This window comes from Pteronotus mesoamericanus, unplaced genomic scaffold (assembly GCF_021234165.1).
Source record: "Pteronotus mesoamericanus isolate MK-2021 breed Mesoamerican mustached bat unplaced genomic scaffold, CSHL_Meso_final contig_177, whole genome shotgun sequence".
Classification (NCBI taxonomy): Eukaryota; Metazoa; Chordata; class Mammalia; order Chiroptera; family Mormoopidae; genus Pteronotus; species Pteronotus mesoamericanus.
In genome coordinates this window covers 1,786,678-1,803,061 of record NW_026555073.1, presented here as the reverse complement: position 1 = coordinate 1,803,061, position 16,384 = coordinate 1,786,678, and positions in this window count along the sequence as shown.

Genomic DNA, 16,384 nt, shown 5'->3' with positions numbered 1-16,384 from the left:
CTTCCACGGATCTCATTTTTGTAAAATATTTTACGATTTCTTTCATGTCCGTAACTATGATTTAGAATTTTCCTATAACCTGACAGGCAATATTTTCTAATCCTGGATGTTAAATATCAGATAAGAAGTGCATCTGCAGGAAAGGTCTGAGGTCATATAATTACTGTAGTCCTGCCTAAATAATGACTCTTGTGCCAATAAATCAGTGACATGCCATCGTTTTCTGTCGGGGGATATGCTTACCCATAATGATTCCTGGTAACACAAACTCATAACAGCTCTCATTGTAATTCAATTTGCTGTGCCATCCAAGTGAGAGGGATTAAAATGCATTTATTCGCTCATTTATTCCACATTTCTTGAGAGTTTATGATGCACCTTGATGCTCAGGTAAAAAGGATAAACAAAATACATATGGTCCTACCTTTCTGAGCTTACGATTTAGCAAAGATATGGAACAAGTGGAAAGGTGACTGATGTGAAGAAGAATTCATCCAACATTCACTTACACATCCATTCAATAAATATTTACAGAGCATCTATATGCGTACAAACTCGACATGGCGCTTGTGATGCAGATGCTCATAAGATGCAGTTCTCTGTGTGAAGGAGTTTATATTCTGCACTGGGCCACATAGGGCACTGTGTCTACCGATACAGAAGCGAATGGAGTGTCTTGCGTGTGACTCAGACTGAGAACAGTAGAAAGCGTGTGATGGAAAGCTTCGTGCAAGAGACGACGTGTAAGGCGAGCGATGGGACATGAATATGGGAGAAGCGAGGACAACTCAACAACCTAACAGGAAAAGGAAGACCGCTTGCAAGTTAACCCACGGTAACAGGAAAAACAACGTAAGTACTGTGTTCTAGCAATTACTAGAAAGTTATGATCATGAAGCAAGTGGGTAAATGATAAACTTGTATGCAATCCGCTGATTTAAGAGGTTACTGCCATTAAAAAAAAAAACAAAACCCCGCAAAACCAAATATCAGAACTACAAGATGAGCAATGCAAATGATATCGCAATTTCATGAAAAGGTAAAATAAGCATTCACAATCTAACGTTTTTTCCAATCACATATGTGCAAAATCCATGTCATTAGCATGGAACTGGACACTTAAAATGGTTAAGATGATAAGCTTTGTTATGAGTATTTTACCAGAAAAAAGGGGAGAAAAAAGGAAAGGAAAAATAATCAATCCCATTAAGATTTACATCCTGGGTCTTAATTCTGCTTTATTTTATAACTTCAAACAAATCATTTAACCTTTCTGAATTTCATATTTTTCCATCTGTAAAATGAAGTTAACTGCTGTACCTCTTTACCTCATGTAACTGTGACTGATGTGAAAATGCTTTGTGATTTTTGCAAGAAAGACACTATGCAAATCCAAGGCCATTTTGTCATCTGGATATAAAAATCTATCAAGCTTAACATCGCATAATACACTTAGGCTTAATGACTATATTATACCTGATCTATGCTTATTTTTACAATGAATAGTTTGCACATGTTGTAATCTTACACATTCTAAAACAAAGATGCAAATCTCTAATACAAAAACAAGCAAAACATAAAGTCCAAATAGCCTAGGCATATGTAAAACTCGACACAGGTAAAGTTTCTATATTTAAACAACTTTTTCTCATTTGTTATCACCATTTTATCAATCGTACCAACAGTTAAATTGGATTCATTTGCCAAAGGCTCATTATTTAGTAAGCATAAACATTAACCATTTAGTTTATACATTATTATCCAAGAGTGCTATCCTTAAAGGTGGCTGGTTTAATGTGGTATGTGCGTATGATGAAATATTATTTAGCTTTAAAATGGAAGGGAATTTTGACATATCTTATACCATGAATGAACCTTAAGGATATTATGCTAAGTGAAAAAAGCCAGTCATGAAAGAAAGCAATTACTCTTCAGGACATATGTAGAGTAGTCAAATTTATAGAGATGCAAAGTAAAAGTGGCAGTTGCTCAGGGTACGAGGAGAGGGAAATGGAGCATTGTTTTTAATGGGCATAGAGTTCCAATTGGGGAAGACAGAGGATGAAAATGTTTTGGAGACCGGTTGCACAACAATGTATATGTATTTAATTCTATGGAACTATACATTTAACAGTGATGAAGATGAGCCCTGACTGGTGTGGCTCAGTGTATTGAGCGCCAGCCTGTGAACCAAAGGGTTGCTGGTTCGATTCCCAGTCAGGACACATACTTGGGTTGTGGGCCAGGTCCCCAGGAGGGGGCGCATGAGAGGCAACCACACATGGATGTTTCTCTCTCTTTCTCCCTCCTTTCCCCTCTGTCTAAAAATAAAATAAGTTTTTTTAAAAAAGTGATCAAGATGATAAATTTTAGATGTATTTTATCACAACTGAACGTTTAAAAATATACTTATTTTTTCCTAATCTTCCTACATGACAGTTGCGCTTCTATTTCAGTGTGGGGAAGGAAAGGAAAACTGTGAGCATACAAAACGTGTGGCTTATTTATTAGAATAACAACCTATTATCATGTATGCATCCATAGTTCCAAGAGAAATCAATTAGTGATTATGTTAATGACCAATGGTCATTTTGCACATATAACTGAAAACAAACCTAAATTTTGCTAACTCTTCAGCTTTTATATGTTTTTAGCTTTGAAACTAATGTATTCAATTGAAAGCAACTATGCAGCTTTTCAGAGATTCAGGCCAAGTCAACAAACCATCATGGTGTCTGAGGATGCCGAGTATGTCAGAATGTCAGCAAAGTCAGTAGCGTGAGGCCTACTCAATCTACCTAAATACTCTGAGCACTTCTTACAAATCAACACTAAGAAAAAAAAAGCAAGAACTACTCCAGGAGAGATACAAGACAAACCTGGAAAACAGGCTGGAATTCAGTGTTTTAATCAATGTTATTCACTTAATCAATGGTTACCCTCTTGCAATAGAGCCTTTCTTTTATTTTTAGTATACGAAGACTTGCATCCATGACAACTATAACTACAATGCTGGGAAAAGCAGTAGTACTCCTTCAACATCAAGACATTACACACACACACACACACACACACACACACACACACGTGTGTGCGCCTGCACATATCTGGAGTTCTTTTTCAAAAACTGAGATTTTCATTATTAGGAACCAATGGAAATCTTGGCACGGGCGATTGGCTTCAAATTGACGGCATTTTTATATGTATTTATATTTTACTGACGGCAATTGTCCAAACCACTTTTACCGGGTTACCAAGTTAATTTGTCAACCCTTACACTTTTATTCTCAGTGTTGCACATAGGAGGTGTTTTGCATTTTAGCTCTTAGAAGTGTCCCAATTAGGAATAGGAAAGTGTGACTTTGCTTCGTACACATAGATGCTCAGCCATTTGCCTTGCGTGTCATATGAGTCTGCCAAAGCTCTAATTCTGTTGTAAGGAAATGGGCCAGCAGAATGTGCTGTTCATTCACTCTGTCACTAGGCTTCTTACTCCCTGTAAATAGCTGTGACGTATGTGTCAGGGTCTGCAGATTGATATAGCAGATGGGGATTCTGTTGTTGGTTGTACTTTCCCCATTAATATCAGTATCACATGAGCTTTAGCCCATCCATTTCTCTCTCTGCAGAAAATGCACATGCTTTTTGACATTAACAAAAGGCTGCCATTATTAAGGATCAATATTTAGATTCAAAATACTTCGTATAATTGTAATGAGTGATTTCATCCCTTATTTAAAGCAGCTATGCTGTACTAAGGAGAGTGTTTCTAAGACAATGCTGTTTGCTTTTACTTTGTATTGTGTAAAAATATTGATAATAGAAAAATGACCCTTTTAACCATTTTTAAGTGTGCAGTTTCGTGGCATTATGTTTGCATCGTTGTGCGATATCTCGACTGTCATCTCCAGAACTATTTTTCATCTTGCCGAACTGAAATTCTTTGTTCGTTAAATCATTCCTCACTATTCCTCCTTTACCCATTGAGAACTACCCTGACAACTACCATTTTCCCTGACAACTACCATTCTACCCCGTCTCCAGGAAGTTTTGACCTCCCTATGTACCTTAGGATAAGTAGAATTATAGAACATTTGTCCTTTGGTGACTGGCTTATTCACTTCGTATAATGTTTCCAAGAGTCATTTGTGCTGTAATATGTCTCAGACTTTTCCTGTTATTTTAAGGCAGAACAATGATCCATTGCATGTGTATATGGAATTTTGCTTATACATTTATTCATCCATTTATGGACACTTGGCTTGCTTCCACCTTTTGGCTATTTTGAATAATGCTACTACGAGCATTGGCGCATATATATTAGTTTGGGTCTCTGCTTACAATTTTTTTGGACATATACTCAGAAGTAGAACTGCCGGCTCATATGGTAACTCTTTAATTTTTTGAGGAACTACCACACTGTTTTCCGTAGAGGATGTACTTGCTTACATTCTCACCAATAATGCCTATGAGTTCCAATTCGAAAGCTAGCCTTTTATTTAAAAACGTTTATGAAAGAAATGCAAGAAGTCCTCAGAAGCTTCTGGAAGAAACGCATGTCTAAATGAATTTCTAAAGATAGGAGGCAGAAGGGAGTTTTGGGAGAGAACAGCTTACGGTGCTTGGGAGCTCGAGAGAACACGCAATCGACGGAGAAATGGAGAGGCCTCCCATGGGAGTTGAGGAGAGAATGTGAGAGCCCAATATCTAGCTGGAAGATCTGACTGATTGATGGAATTCACGGCTGTGAAATGTGTAGGTTTGCAGCTCATCTGGACTGTGATTAGGGAAAATTTGTGGTTTTCAACAGAATTGGCAGAACTCCCAACAATATCTTTTTTGGAGAAGAGAATGAGATCCAAATTTTAATTCTTGGCCAAAATTTCAAGTCCCAGGATCGTTTCTTTCATGGAATAGTGCTAGAAATAAAGGAGTAAACCATCCAGATATGTTTTGAGGACATTTTACGTGGGTGAATCTACATGCCCTAATGTTAAAGATGTGTTCTAAGAAAACAGTCTTCAGAAACATAAAATTTTAAAAAATTTAACCCCTTAGTAAACAAACAGAAAAACCATGTATGTGTTTATAAGATGGTTAAGAGAAGCAAATGAGCTGTTTGTCTCCCTATCCGTGAGTCCTCTCTAACATTCAGTTTCTCCTATTTAGTCCACAAACACCAATTTGGATTTTATGAGGGGACCCCCTCCAAGAATGGAATTATCTCCTGGAGGGCGGGCCCCTTGTAGGACAGGCTTCCCCTACGAGGTGAGTGTTCTGGGAGCCCATCTGTATCGGTGCACCAGCTGGCGTTGTTGTGAGAGGTGGCGTTCGGCTTCAGTGAATTTTTTCAAAGACTCAACGCGTTTCCCCATTTCATGATGGGTGATTTACCAGCGCACCTGCCCACACCGTGCTGAGTGTTCAGCAGTTTTTGACCAAAAATGGCATGACCCCTGTGCCCTACCCTCTCTATTCACCGAATCTCTCCCCAAGTGACTTTTTTTCTGTTTCTCTGGATGAAAAACATCCTCAAAGGGAAATATGTTGCTGACATGGAAGTGGTGAAACAAAAAACAGCAGAAGCACCAAAAAGCATCAAAATCTGCGAGGTCAAACACTGTTCTGAACAGAGGAGTGGAAAAAAAAATCTCGATAGGTGTATTGCACCTGATGGTGAGTCCTTTGAAGGGGTCTGAAGTTTAAACATGTAAGAATAAATACATATGTTTTTTATAAATAAATTCTGGGGGTTTTGTGCACCGCTCCCCCACCCCCACCGTAATAGTGTCCCTTAACCGAGAAGTGCTACTGGTCTTTAGATTAATGCTCAGCAACAAGCCTGGCTAGTCACTTGCTTCTTCTATGACTTGGTATCCCAATTCTATTCACTCGTATCATTTCATTTATGCTGTATTGTACTTTTGTCAGCTACTAAGTTTCTGTCTTCCTTCAGTTAATACCTAATATAGTGCTGCCATGCTTGAATACTGACCATTCATTAGTTTGGTCAGTCTCTTTGTCTACTGAGTTCAATCTCTATAATATGGACCATGCCACGTACGCCCGCCTTCCACATAGTTCCAGGACATACCATTGGCTGCTAAGAATGCTGACTCTGTGCTTTCCCTTAAGGAATGAGTATTTAAATTATTCCTTAAACAGAGGGCTTTGACAAGATGCACAAGTTCTACTTAATTTCGGCTCTCCTCGGCAGTCCGCGATGGAAGCAGGCTAAGACCGTACCTTGGTATGCCTGTAAAAGAAAATATTCCAGTGGCCATGCCCTTTCTTCTTTCTGGGAAGTTAGTCTCTAAGATTTAAATAAGCCTTTGAGAACCACTAATATCAAGTGAACATTCCTGTAAGAATGCAAAGCTTAACCTAGTCAAGTCCCATGACTTAGTCTCATGGTCTATAAATTGTTATATGTAGAACTCCAGGAATGAATGGAAGAGGTATACATGCACAGATAGTTTGACCTGGGTTGGTGTCCAGAATCACATCTTTATAATGTACTCTTTTCTGATGTTGATCTCCCCAAGAATGTATCTGTAACGAAGGGAAAATGTCCCTTCTCCACCTCCTATTTCACAATCGCTCTTATTCCATTTTACAAAAGATAATATGGGATTGCCCATATCTTACCATTCTCATCTCTTAATGGTGCATTGCTTCTCCAGTGGAGATACCTCTTGGAAGCCAACCAAGAGACAAATCAAAATATTATTCTCTTCGTTTACAATGCAAATAACTATTAATGACTTAAAAACTCTTGTGAATCAGGTTGCGTTTAGTTATTTACTTTAAAAAAATGTCAGTTGATATGTATGTGCATATACATACATTTTGAGGACATGTTGCCGTAAGATTTTGACACGTTAAAAAGCACCATTTGTACAACAAAATTTATTTTTATATAAACGAGCTTTCTCAGTGCTTCTTTCTATGAGAATGAAAATTAAGAACAGAGAGGATATTTAACTCAGTCTCACTCTAGCAATAAGTAATATTCACTGACAGATGCATGAGCTAGTTGCAAATCAATTTTTCTGATTAAGAAATGTGTTTCCATTAAATGTTTACCTTGATATGTAATATTATATGTAAAAATATACAATATATTTATGTAAGTCTAATAAAATACAACAAATAATGGTAATAACTTGATTCAGAGTAAAATCTTTTAATCCTTGCAAACTTATTGTTACAGTATATATTTTTTTAAATCCAATTTATACAGATTTTTTTTAACTCTAGAGAGTATGATATGGTCATCTATAAAGGACTTTCAGGCATAAAATATCTTATAGTAGGATAAAATTTTGTGGAGGAAATGAAATGGAAATACAAGTTCAAGGAGAATGATGAAAAATATAAAATATCCATCTGTTAAAGATGAAATTGTCTGTATATTTTTCAAATGGATAACGGTGTGTATCATATCAATGTAGACTTTATATTCCATGTGATATATTTAAAAGAGTGCTGTAATATTTAATTTTACAATGAAATATTTTCAAATGCTTGTAATTACAACTAATGCAACTATTGAAACTAATGATTCAAGAAGTTAAGTGTGAATTTATACATGTTTGAAGGGAAATAAAATTTGACAGTTATTTTAGGACATACGACAATGAATCGAAGAACATTGATCTTGCCAAACCTTCAAAATCATAATAATATCTATATATTATCTATACACATACACACACACACACAGAACACCGCATTTTTCAATCTACTTAAGCCTGTCCTCACCTCTTCTGAGCTGCAGCCCCGAGTGGTTCCCCAAGCTCCTGGATTTATAAACAAGATAGATTCGTTAATACCGCACAGCTACATCAAATATACACTGAACGACTTTAGGGAAGCATTTTCGTGAACTGCAATGTGGATCGCAGGTCCCGGAGCTGTGCAACCTGACAACCCTGCAGCACTAGAGGAAAATAAGAAAAAAAAAGAAAGGTCAGAGTCCAGAGAAATTCAATAAAAGCTCTCAAGTTCAGTTGCCCGATGCAGCCAAAGTAAAGAAGTTGTCCAATGTATTCCCTAAGAGCGTAAGCTGTAATTTCTTCTGCGACTTAAATGCAACCAGCTCATGTTCTGTTTAACAGTAATACCTAATGAATCTGTTAAGTCATTGAGGAGGTCATTTTTCTTGTAACTCTGCATACGTCCACTGTTTAACTTCTAAAAGACTTGTCTTCTCCCTATAAAATTTAGCACTGGGGCCTGCTTCGCAAGTGTTCCAACAGATTTGCTCTAATCTTCCTTTGAAGTGTGCCTGTATAAAACGTACATCAAGGGTAGCAGGTGCATGAAGAAAAGAAATCTGTCACAAGCTAGGGTATGGATGGGTTCGCGCGTCCCGTTACCTACGGTCCTTTACTCAGAGCCTATGAAGTAATAGCTATAATTCCCAAAGAAACTGAGCAGAGAAGGAAAATACTTAAAACTGGATCGGATGAGGCCTATGCTTTGCTTTAATACTTGCACTCTGAAAGGGAGTGATTTTTAACCCCAAAGGGATGAACATTATTTCTTGGGAAATGAAAAGCGTTCATCCGTTACAAAGCCTTACGGTCCTCCAAAGCTACAGTACTTAGAAATAAAATGATTCGGTGGCATTCAAATTCCATGGGGTAGGAGGTAATTTAAAAAAAATGCCTAGAAAGTTTCTTTAAGGAGCAATAATGTAAAAAAAAAGTTTGACATACTGTAATTACTGCCGTTGGTTGGTACCTCTCCTTCCAAAATAGTGAAGTTCATTATTGAGAAGGCAGCATTTGAACTGGAAGTGGAAAATAATATGGGGTCACGTCTCCCTCCTGAAAAGTTTTGCCACAATACGATTCCACGGTTAACTCAATGGGTTCTTCTTCTCCGGACCAAGTGGATTAAAGAAATAGAGAGTTTTAAGGCTGTAGCCAAAAGGTTTCAGACAGCTTTTCCCTGTTTTGTCAAATTTCTCTTAGAAGTACTCGCAATGACTTATGGTAACCAAGACAAAAACTGAACCTAGGCCCGAGGCTGACTTCTCCAGTTATGGCACAGATGCCACTTAGCAAATGTAAAGGACAGTACTATCGACTGATAAGGGGTAAGGTGCTACATTCAATACCCGAGCGGCTAGTCCTCATCAGTTAAAGACCGCATGGTTTGAGGTCTGCTAGCAATCCCTCAATATCCCTTCTTGCTCTCTTCGTTTTGTAACACAATCCTCAAATTTTAACTGAACCCGTGGCCACTAACTAAAGCTACGTTTTGGAACTCCCCTTGCAGATAGATGTGCACAAGGGAATAGAGATGATGTGTAGGACTTCTGAGTAATGTTCTCAAAGACGAGGGGATTTCCCTCCACTTCCCCTCCTCGTCTTCCCACTGGCTACAGTACAGACAGAAAGGATGGAACGAAAGGAGAAATCTTTTCTTTTTTAATGTTGTTCAGTTACACTTGCCCCTATTTCCCCCATTACTCTCCTCCGCCCTACCCACGCCCACCTCCCACATTCAGGCCTCCCCCACCCCACACCGTTGTCTTTGTCCGTGGGTCCTTTATACACCTGCCTGGACGATCTTCCCTCTTCTTTCTGTCTTTATGCCTATCCCCCCTCCCCTCTGGTCACTGTCGATTTGTTCTTTATTTCCATGTTGCTGCTTCTATTTCGCTCCCTTGTTTGTGTTGTTGATTAGATTCCACTTACAGGTGAGATCATATGCTGTTTGTCTTTCACCGCCTGGCTTGCTTCACTGAGCATAACGCTCTCCAGCTCCATCCCTGCTGTCGCGAAGGGTAGGAGCTCCTTCTTCCTTTCTGCTGTGTCGTATTCCATTGTGTAAATGTACCACAGTCTTAAACTAGGAATTAGATTTAGGACAGAACACCAGGGAGACGCATCCCTGATACAGTGGGATGGTCATATTTAGCTCTGTACTGTTTACATCCAGACCATGATAGAAACTTCCATCTTGCTTAAAGTTGTGAGTATTCTGCTATTTGACCTAGCATCTGAACTTGGGTCCCAATGAATATACAATACAATCTATATTTCAGTCTTTTAACCACCACTTATAAGGTTGGGAAGCTTGGACGTATTATTTAATCTCCTGGAAACTTGCAGTCTCTTCTCTATAATGGGAATGTTACTTGCTCACAGGAATATTTAGAAGACTAAAAGATCATCTATAGAAGGTACCTCACACAGTATCAGGAGTGAACTAAGGGTTTTTGTCCTTCTATGATTTACCCTTGACTAGGCCCTCGCCTTAAAACCCAGATTTAGTTCCAAATGTTGCAGTTGTGTCCAAACCAATAAATATTCTAGGTTTGCAGACGTACGTCTATCAAAATCCTTCAAAGGCCTGGAGTTTTATTTCCAACCATTTTAACTGTTCCCAGTTTATTTTTCTACTGTGCCGGACCTCTCACTTTTGCCTGCGACTAACAAGACCTTTTATTTCCTGCCTCATAGCTGTGGGTCAGGCAGGCATCTAGGTGGTAGCTCACACGTACACCCCACAGTGTGCTAGGCCGGCCAAATCATTGCCTTTAATTGCAAATGAAACTGAAATGAAGTATAGTTCAATTTTGCAATTTAACCAGCAATAAACTGCAGGTCAACCTGTCAACAAGGGACTAATTCTGTGACCCACAGGATATTGGAACAAATACTGATGTCAGGGCCCTCAGCATACAATAATAAATAAATGGTTTCCCCCACCTGTGGACTAGTAGAATTTTTTTATCTCTGCTTGGAAGCAAAAATAGAATACCACACTTGAATTAACTATAGATATAATTCTACAAGAATTGAAATCTTACTATTAAAGTGACACTTTTTTGAGGTTTAGAATAGTCTGGGTGCATTTTTGTCACCTCCCCCAAATTTGGGGAAATCGGTTTTTAGCAAAATCCCTCCAATAAACTTTAAGCATTAATAGCATTTATTCCAATCTCTGAGCAGAAAGCTGAATTGACAGATGCGTAGTATAATCATGTAAATTTGATTTTAATTTATCTCTTCCAATAACTTACAAGAAAGAAATCTATGCTTGTGACGCTCTGTATTATTTTTTCCACTTGTTTTATTTTCAGTAACAATGCCACCTGCTATATTAAATAAAACAGTGTGAATAATAAACTGTCTGTTATATTAATATCACTTCAGAAGAATAGGGCTTTTGTAGATAAAATCCATTCCCACAAAATACAAGCCAGATATTATTCAGAAAAGAAGAAAAACCTAAGAACAATTGAAAGGCTTTCTGTATTTTATTATTATTTTTTTTTACAGAGACTCTTCTGGAGAGTCTGTAATTGTAAATCTATACAACATAGAGGCATACCAATAAAAGGAAAACGTATTCAGAGTGCTAACTGGCATTATCAAGATAAAATGTCCTGCGTCAAGCATTGGTTTCATTGAAGGAGTATAGAAAATTTCAAAAGAACATAATTGATTCTGAAAACAAGAGAATTCCTATTAAGGAAGTTGTGGGAGCTTCCAGGGGGTGGCTTCATTATGAACCAAATTAAGAAGGAATTTATCGAAGCCGCTCATCAGTCTGGTTCGGGACAGAGATTTTACTGTCTCCTCCCCTTTCACATGTACACACACACATGTTTTGAAAATAGTAAGAGATAACAGTTATTGTTCCTATTGTAATTGTTAAAGGTAGTGAAAGTGCAGCTTTTTTATTTTAAGGAAAAATGATTCAAGCATTATTTAATTTATGACAGTCACCATATTGACGGGTGCAGTGGATTGAATTTTGCCACCCCGAAATTTTATGTTGAAGTCCTAAACTCCAGTACTTCAGAATGTGACCTTGTTTGGAGGAAGGGTCTTTATAGGGGAAACTAAGTTTAAAGGAAGATATTACAGTGGGACTTATTTCAATATGACTGGTATCCTTATAAAAAAGAAAGTTAGACCGGGAAACATGTATTTGAGGGAAGGCAAGTGAGACAAAGAGACACAGAGAGAACATAGTCACGTATGAGCTAAGGAGAAGGGATCTTCCCCTTACAGCCCTCAGAAGGAATCGAACCCATAGACACCTTGATCTTGGACTTCTTGCCTTCCAGGCTGTGAGACAAGACATGTCTTCTGTTGTTTAAGCCACCTGGTCTGCAGCACTTGGTTGCAACAACCCTTGGTTAAAAACAATTGTGTGTATGTGTGTGTAAGCAGAGAGATACTAATCAAACATCTTTGAAGCTCAACAGTCATTCTCTGTCACTGGAAATCATTAAATCAGATAGTCAACCTCAAAAAATGTCCTCTAGAAAATTATCGTGAGAAGAGAGGAAAATGGGGTAATTACAGCTCAAAGGGTACATTTTTTGTTAATAACGTGGATAAGTTCTTAAAATGTAAGATACAACAGGGTGACTATAACTGGTAGTATGGTATTATGTACTTGAAAAATGCTGAGAGTAGACCTTAAGAATTCTCACCCCTCTCCCCCCACACACAAAATAGTTAACTGTGAGGTAACAAATGTGTTAATTATCTTTATCTTGGTAATCATTACATAATTTATCACACTGCACACTTTAAACATATACACCTATGTTTGTCAATTATTCCTAGTAAAGCATAAAAATATTTTCTAAAAGAAATATATCATGATTGTGTCACCTTTTAATTTATCTGGAACTTTCTTGAACCTAGTCAGAATTCTTCTTCTCCTCTTGTAGTAATGAATTGCGGAAGTTTATTACCTTCATTTAAAATAAAAATTGCCACAAGCATACAAAATTTCCAAAGATATCCCTCTGCTCTGCTCTTTTGAGGAAAGCACAGAGGTTTTGCCTATCCTACATCCATGTTTCAAGAGTTTGTTCATCTCTGCCTTCACACTTTTTCTTCTCAACTGATATTTTCAGTTTTTAATCTATATAAACATTGAAGCCCTTCCATAGACATGATTATTCTTGTTGATTTGTCCTACTCAGCTGTGGGTTTGGTTTTATTACATTTTCCTTTTAGAAGAACAGTTCTGGTTGGAGTTTCATTTGTATTTTAGTCGTGCTTTGAGCCAACGCATGGACTGACTCCTTCCGCCATCTTGCCTTCTCCACAAAATCTCTGACCATCTTCAATCACCAGCGAGCTCCCTTGACTCACAGCTGGGAAGCGTTCCCACTGTAAAGATTTCTGTGATTACATCGGGCTCGCTTGGTTAATCCAGGGTACTCTCTCTGTCTCCAGGTTCTTACCTTAACTACATCTGCAAAGCTCGTTTTGCCATGTGACGGAATATTTACACATTCTGGGGATTCAAATATCAGTCTCTTTGTAGGGGACCGACGGGTATTGCTCAGTTTATGACCGCCAGCCCCCTGGTTCACAGAGATTCATATCTGCGCAAGTGCAAACTATATTCACCCCATCCAAAGGTCCCCAAAAGGTCCCAATAGCATGACCTCAAAATTCCAAAGTCTCATCAGCTCCAAAGTCCCCAAATCCTGTCATCAATATAGTCTATATCAGGTATGGGTGAAACTTTGGGTATGATCCATCCTGAGACACAATTCTTCCCCTTCCGTGGATTATAAAACTAAACAAACAAGTTATCTGCTCCTCAAGTACAATGATAAGACAGTTATAAACATTCCTGAGGAAAAAAAAAAAAGAGGAGGCAGAAGAAATAAAGAGTCATTGATTCCAACCAGTTCTAAAATCTATCCTGGCAAACTCCATTCGGGCTCATAGCTTGTGGTTTCCAGCTTTACCCTCTGGGCTCATGATTCTTCCTTCAGAATCATCCTTCCTTTTGCATGACATGCAACGTACATGTATTTGAAGCGGAGTAGCTTTATCACACTCTTCTTGTGTGTGGAAGTTCACCAAGGAAGATAACAAATCCACAGGGATTAGGGTGTGAATGTTCTTAGACAAGAATTATTTTCTTTAGCTACAGAAACGGTACATTAAACCTATACCATTTTTAAGTTAACAAAAATACACTCGACCAAGTTCTTGGATATTATAAGCCCTTAGAATGCTTTCTATTCCTCCTAAGTTAATTTTAGTCTCATGGTTTATACTATTTTGTATTGTTTTACACATTTAACCCTAACAGACATTGTTACTTATACAATCAGTATGCATTTACATTTGTCCACACGGTAACCTCTTTATTTGTCGTTCTTTATTTCTTCATTTTTTTTATTACTTCTGAGACTACTTTTCTTCTGCCTAAAATACATCACAGAATTTCTACATTGACCTTCTGCTAATTGAAAATGCACTGAGTTGCCATTTGTCTGAGAAAATCTTGAGTTCACTCTCTTTAGGAAGGGTATTTTTATTCAGGTTCATTTAGAATCTTAGGTTGTCATTTAATTTCTTTCAAAGCACAGGGTATACATGATATTTATTGACACAGTTGAAAATTAGTTGTTTGTCTAAGAGTTGTTATTTCAAAGTGGTTGTTCTTTTTTTCTGGATGCTTTAAGATTTTCTCATTGCCTTTGCATTTTTCTTCCCTTCTACGTTAAGATTTGTTATGTGTGAACTTATTTTAATTTTTATTCCTGGTACTGCCTAAACACCTTGCATGTGTAGCTTGTTTTATTGATAATTTTCTTTAATTTTAAAAATTCTCAGCCATTATCTTTTACTTTATTACTTCTGCCTTATTATTTTGTCTCATCTACCCTAAACATCTATTGAAATATTATTAATTGTATTACTATGTGTGATACAGTTTATGTACTTTTTCTGCATTTTCTCTCTCTTTACTGAACTCTATTAAATTGCTTCAGATCTACAATTAGCTTCACTAGTTTCCTTTTCTTCTCTGTCCAATTTTTAGTCAAATACTTCAATGCTGCCATAGTTATTTTTCATTTGCTGAAGTTCTGTTTGCTTCTTTTTAAGCATGCTTTTTTTTTCATTTCATAGTAGTTTGCTATTTCCCCCGTACGCATTGTCTACTTGCACAAGGTAACTTCAGTTGCTTTACAAGCTGTATCTTCTGATTCCATTACCCGATGTGTGTGCTCATCTGCCTATCCTGGTGGCGCTCATTTATTAAAATTTATAAATTTATGCTCACATATGGAATTCTGTGTCTGGCCTTCATTGACTGGGGGCTGACTTTCGGATACTCTCCAGTTGCGATTTCATGAATAAGGTCTTTGACTGAGTGGGCGGAATGTTTCAACCAGAGGTGAGGGCCCACATCTTTAAGATGAGACTAGGGTTTCATCTAAATCTTCAAATACCTGACCGCCATTTCCTGTGAGCCGGCCAATTTGGAAAATTGGACATCCTCGCTTAGCCTTTTGGCTTACCATTTCTTTTTCCACACATTCTGGCTATGGATCTTTTTTAAATCTTCACTTTAGGGCATTTTTTCATTGATTTTAGAGATAAAGAGGAAGGGGAGGAGAGAGAGAGATGTAAGAGAGAAACATCAGGTGGGCGCCTTCTCGTATGCTCCCCAATAGGGATCGAACCCGCAACCCATGTATGTCCCCTGACTAGAAATTGAACCTGTGACTTTTTGGGAATGGGATGATGCTCCAACCAACTGAGCCACACTAGCCAGGGCTGGCTATGTATTTTAACCTTTATAATTACTTTGTGTTATAAGTTTAATGTACCATTTCTGTAGCTAAAGACAATAAAATATCGGTGTCATTAAGATATCTTGCACTAGGCCTCATAGCAATAATAGAGCAGCTTTATCTCATTATGTATCCAGAGGTAGAACATGACAAATTGAATAGTTATCTTGTGAATTGGCATCAACTTATATATTATGATATGTATATACATATACATATATACACACATATAAAATAAATTTATTTTATGTATAAAATTTATTTATATATAAGTCCTTTAAGATTTATTGTATATCTATAAATTTTATTTTATATAAAAATTTATTTTATATCTATAAAATTTATTTATATGTATAAGTTTATTTACAAATACATTTTATATGTAAATTTATATATAAAAATATAAAATATATTTTATATTTATATTTAAAAATAAAATTTATATATAAAATAAATCCTTTAAGACTACTTTCATATATACATATATATATAAAATAAGTTTTGTATATATATATAGAAAATAAATCCTTTAAGACCACTTTTAGTTGCCTAATCTAGTTTCACCTCAGCACTATGGAGCAGCTAGGTCAAATAGTCTCTCTCTTTTTTAAAGAAATTATAGGAGATTCCACATATATGAGTGGCACGGCCATGGTTAGGGATAGTTGGCAGATTAGTGGCGGCTACGTCTAAAGTTAGACTATAAGAGCACAGGAAAGCATCGATTCTTGATCTTGAAGATACAGCACTTAGACTTTTATTATTGCGCTGAAATTCAATTAGATCATTTCATAC